The sequence below is a fragment of the Hyperolius riggenbachi genome, chromosome 3 (genome assembly GCF_040937935.1).
Source record: "Hyperolius riggenbachi isolate aHypRig1 chromosome 3, aHypRig1.pri, whole genome shotgun sequence".
NCBI lineage: Eukaryota > Metazoa > Chordata > Amphibia > Anura > Hyperoliidae > Hyperolius > Hyperolius riggenbachi.
The window spans coordinates 353,278,052-353,283,695 of record NC_090648.1 but is presented as its reverse complement, the minus strand read 5'-3'; positions in this window follow the sequence as shown (position 1 = coordinate 353,283,695).

Genomic DNA, 5,644 nt, shown 5'->3' with positions numbered 1-5,644 from the left:
CACCGGCCGTCAGGCTGGGAACGTGGCTGATTATCTGCGTTCCCGGCCACAATAGCATTATAGAGGGCGCTATTGCGGCCGGGAACGTGGATAATCAGCCGCATCCCCAGCCTGTCGGCCGGTGACGGCCAAACCGGAAGTGGCCGCCGCCGAGTCCTAGTGCATCGCAGGGACACGGTGAGGGGAGCCTGAGGTGAGTAAAAGTCATTTTTTTTAGCAGACTTAAGTATCCCTTTAACGTGAGTTTTCTCACATGAGTGATGAGCTTTCTTTCCAATCGCAAACGCAGGTCCTGCATCATTAGCAGAGCTTTTGCGCTTCAATGGAAGGTATAGAAAATTGCTAAGCACTTTCAAAAGCAATTGGATAAGTGCTAATCGCCAAACAAAAGCGCTTACAAAAGCAATTTGAAAAATCGCTAATCTCTCAAAAAATCTAAAATCGCTTTTAAAAGAGCTCACAAAAGCTATCGGCGCTTGCGATTTACAGTATAATGTGAACAAAGCCTGACTGAGATAAGATTTATTACAGCAGAAACTGTTCTGATTAGATTGGAATGCTTGCAATAAAGGGTAAGGGCTGCAGGCTGCATAATATACACAGTGGGTAAATGGAATTTGGTTTTGTGGCTGACAATCCCTCTTTAACGGTATTACCTAAATCAAGGGTTTTTGTTTTGACGAATAGGGCCCGATCCAATTCACTTAGTGTGAGAATAGAATAAGATGGGTCGATAGTGGAATACTGGAATGCAACCAATATTCTACCATCGATAGCAGGATATAGTAGCATATTGTTAAAATGACTGATATTCTACCATCTGCAATATCTCGCACTCTGAAATGTACGCACCTGTACAAACATTGCAAGTGTGTAAAGTTCTTTCACTATTGAATTGACACTATAAAAATACATTTGATCAGTGAAGTTTGCACTTTGCAGCATGTAAGCAAGCAGTGGCAATATAGCACTGAAATATATCTGTACAGTTTCTATAACAATGACATTACCATGGAGAGCAGTTTGAAGTATTGCAACTTTTTAGAAAAAAAGAAAACTTTCTGTTGCTCTTTGAGCTCCAGAAGCTTAAAGAGAATCTGTACTCTAATATTCTTACAATAAAAAGCATACCATTCTATTCATTATTTTCTCCTGTGCCCCTCTGTGCTGTTTCTGCCACTCTCTGCTGCAATCCTGGCTTGTAATTAACAGTTTTAGGCAGTGTTTACAAACAAACTAACCAGCTTCTAATAGGCTCAGCTAAGCATAGAGTGTGAGTCATTCAGAGTATGCAGGGGGCCTGCAGAGGGTGTGTATCACTTCTACCAATCACAAGCAGCCCTGCACATTCCACACAATCAAGCTTTAGCCCGACAAACAGGACAGAGGAAAGATACATTGATTTATTACAGAGACAGTGCAGTTAGGAAAGACTGCAGTAAGCCGAAGCAGATTAGAACAGGCATAGGAACTTATAGGATAGAAGAACTAAGGCTGAAAAATTTGTTACAGAGTCTCTTTAAGCATTTTAAATCATTTTAATCATACCAGGACAAAATACAGCCGCTAACCGCGTACGTCAGGAGCAGCCCAGCATCATTTTATATGTATCGCTGGTGTTTATTTATTCTCTTTCCACTACATTTGTTTGGTGGCAGATATTGAATTATTGACCGAGGAAGCAACGCTCACTGGTCCCTCAGGTGAGAAAATACCAGCGGCAAAAACCATCTACAGAGCAAAGCAAGCGCAAGTTTTACTCACATAACTTATCACATTCCAGATGTCAGTTTCTAATGCAGGAAGAAAACAGGCATGTTATGGCTGTGGGCACATCTAGAAGCAGACCTATTAGCAATATAAAGAAAACCTATGGCTTCTTGTAACTATTTACAGTGTAAGGTAAACACATTGCAGATGCATAGAGGTGCCTGTGTGTGCTATTATCACATATCTGCAGTCACAAAAATGAGATTTTACAGTTTTATGTATGGCAAGGCTGAGAGCTACGTAATAGCCTATTATTACACAATAATAGATCATGCAATTACATTATGAAAAGCACTGCTAACAAGTCTGCTGCTGGTGTTTTCTGTAGCCCCTGGAAAATGGGTCAGGAAAACCATCTTACCTATCCAAAGTGCTGTCTAGATTTTACCTTGATAATGTTTTGTACCCTTTCAGAAGGTGCATCAGCCCAAGCTGGCTTTCCCTCTCTGCTCCTCACCCACACTGGAACATTCTTGTAGGTTAAAGCAGGCCTGAACTGCTCTAAAAGATAAGCAACAGCATAATAACCTTCAGGCTTTGTTCACATTGCGTTCCGTCTGTGTGTCCATCCGCGTTGGACAGTTTTTGAAGCGTTTTTTTTATTTATTTCTCTGTGTTTGACGGTTTTCTTAAGCATTTTTGCAGAGCAATTGCGTTTTTTCACTTCCTGGCATCAGTCAGGAAGTGAACTCTTTGATCCAGGAAAGAATAAATACAAGAATACGATGTATTTATTCTTAAAAACGTGAACGCAATCGCTGCACAAAACGGGCAGTTGGTAGGCAGTGAAATGCCTCTCAAACTCACAACTGTGCACTGCTGCTTGGTAACTGCTTGCTGAGCACACAGTTCAACTGCCCGTGAAAAAGAGACCTTACATCTTTCCCTACTATCCATGGCGGCCTGGGGGAGGGAGGGAAGGGAAGGTAATTAATGCCACCTGGTGGTTGCGCCCGGCTAAGGGAATATTACCGCCTTTTCTAAGCGCCAGTGATTTGAAAGGCTCTTACTAATGCAATGCAAAGACATGCAGCCTTTTGGGAGGGTTTCCATTCTAATGGATTGTATAAAAGCAGGGAAATCGCTCCCAAAATCGCTTGCAATTGCAATAGCGCTTTGTAGTGGGTCCCGGGCCTCATTCTTCTAGACTTCAGTTTTCCCCAACCCTGTCCTCAAGGCCCACCAACTGCATGTTTTGTGGAAATCCACAGAGGTAGTTAATCAGCTCTTCGTAGACACTGATTACCTCACCTGCGCATGTTTGTGGTTTTCTGCAAAACATGAATTGTTGGTGGGCCTTGAGGACAGAGTTGGGGGACTCTGTTCTAAATCACAAATTGGTGGTGCTTTGGTTGATTTCACTGTAATAGCCAGCAAGCCAACTGTTCCCATTTCCTATTGATTTTATCACTGAATAGGCTCTATTCACAATCAGGCATGCGGTAAAGGATTTTTTACTGCTAAATTACCGCCAGCGGTAATCTCTGCATTTTTTCCACATTGGGCTCTATTCTCAAAGACTTCCCGCATGCGGTAAAGTACATGCGGGAAGTTTGCACCCAAAATACCGTCAAGTTGGAATTCTCAAAATGTTCCGCATGTTTTTTCCGCATGCGGAAAAAGTGTGATAAAAGTGCGGGATTCATGCGGAAAAATTTCCGCAAAAGTCGGTATTTTCCGCAATAAGGCCTAGTGCACACCAAAAACCGCTAGCAGATCCGCAAAATGCTAGCAGATTTTGAAACGCTTTTTCTTATTTTTCTGCAGCGTTTTAGCTAGCGTTTTGCGGTTTTGTGGTTTTGTGTAGCGGTTTTGGTATAGTAGATTTCATGTATTGTTACAGTAAAGCTGTTACTGAACAGCTACTGTAACAAAAAACGCCTGGCAAACCGCTCTGAAGTGCCGTTTTTCAGAGCGGTTTGCGTTTTTCCTATACTTAACATTGAGGCAGAAACGCATCCGCAATCCAAAATCTGCAGCAGCCCGGGAGTATGCGTTTCTGCAAAACGCCTCCCGCTCTGGTGTGCACCAGCCCATTGAAATACATTACCCTAGCGGATCCGCACCCGCAAGCAGATCGCAAACCGCAGCGGAAACGCTCCGGTGTGCACTAGGCCTAAAAGATCAATTCTCAAAAATGTTCAGGCGCATCATTTCGTCGTTAATTACCGATTTTTTTTATCACCTACAAGTAGTAGGTGATATATTCCGCATCCCATTGACTTTAATGAAGTGTGGAGGCTTAAGGGCTGTGCTTGCTGGACTTTAACTTTTTTTTTTTAAACACTTTTTCATGCGACCTTTTTACCGCATCATTCCCGCATGAATAATGGCTGTTTCTGCATCTTTTTTCCCGCATGCAGAAAATATTAGTGAATGTGGAAAAAATGCGGAGTTTATCGCTGGCGGGAATTTAGCGGTAAAATTTTGCGGAAAATTTGGCTCTTTGAGAATAGAGCCCATTCTCTAAAAATGTACGCATGTTTTCTGCGTGCGGGTATTTTGCGGGAAAAAAGTGCGGTAACAGGTGTAAACTGGCATTGAACTTGCAATAAACATGCAGAAAAAAAGTAGCATTAAAAAATTGGGTACTTATCCGTTAGCCGGGCGAATCCGGCAGGTGGCGCTAATTACTATTCCCCCTCCAGGCCAACATGGATAGTAGGGAAAGATGTAACTCTGGTGGAGTTTTGTAGCCACCTGCCGGATGCGCCCGGCTAACTGATAAGTACCAAAAAAGTACCAAAAATTGTCCCCCCAAACTTTTTCCTGCAAACACAGCACTTAAGCCTCCAGACTCCATTTAAGTCAATGGGAAGCAAAATATATCACCTGCTATTTGTAGGTGATTAAAAAAAAAATCGGTACTTAGGCCTAGTGCACACCAGACGGTTCGGCTGCGGTTTGCGATCCGCTTGCGGGTGCGGATCCGCTAGGGTAATGTATTTCAATGGGCTGGTGCACACCAGAGCGGGAGGAGTTTTGCAGAAACGAATACTCCCGGGCTGCTGCAGATTTTGGATTGCGGATGCGTTTCTGCCTCAATGTTAAGTATAGGAAAAACGCAAACCGCTCTGAAAAACGGCACTTCAGAGCGGTTTGCCAGGCGTTTTTTGTTACAGTGGCTGTTCAGTAACAGCTTTACTGTAACAATACATGAAATCTACTACACCAAAAACGCTTCACAAAACCACAAAATGCTAGCTGAAACGCTACAGAAAAATAAGAAAAAGCGTTTCAAAATCTGCTAGCATTTTGCGGATCTGCTAGCGGTTTTTGGTGTGCACCAGGCCTTAAAGGAATACTGTAGGGGGGTCGGGGGAAAATGAGTTGAACTTACCCGGGGCTTCTAATGGTCCCCCACAGACATCCTGTGCCCGCGCAGCCACTCACCGATGCTCTGGCCCCACCTCTGGTTCACTTCTGGAATTTCAGACTTTAAAGTCTGAAAACCTCTGCGTCTGTGTTGCTGTGTCCTCGTTCCCGCTGATGTCACCAGGAGCATACTGCGCAGGTCCAGTATGGTCTGTGCCTGCTCAGTACACTCCTGGTGACGTCAGCGGGAGCGAGGACACGGCAGGTGCAGAGGTTTTCAGACTTTAAAGTCGGAAATTCCAGAAGTGAACCGGAGGCGGGGCCGGAGCATTGGTGAGTGGCTGCGCTGGCACAGGATATCTGCGGGGGACCATTAGAAGCCCCAGGTAAGTTCAACTCATTTTCCCCCGACCCCCCTACAGTATTCCTTTAAGGCAGAAATAATGCGTTTAGTTTTCATCGTGAATTTGGATCTTTTGCGGAAATTACCGACTTTTGCCGTAATTTTCCGCATCCTTTGCACACTTTTACCGCACATTTTCCGCATGTGAGAAAAAAC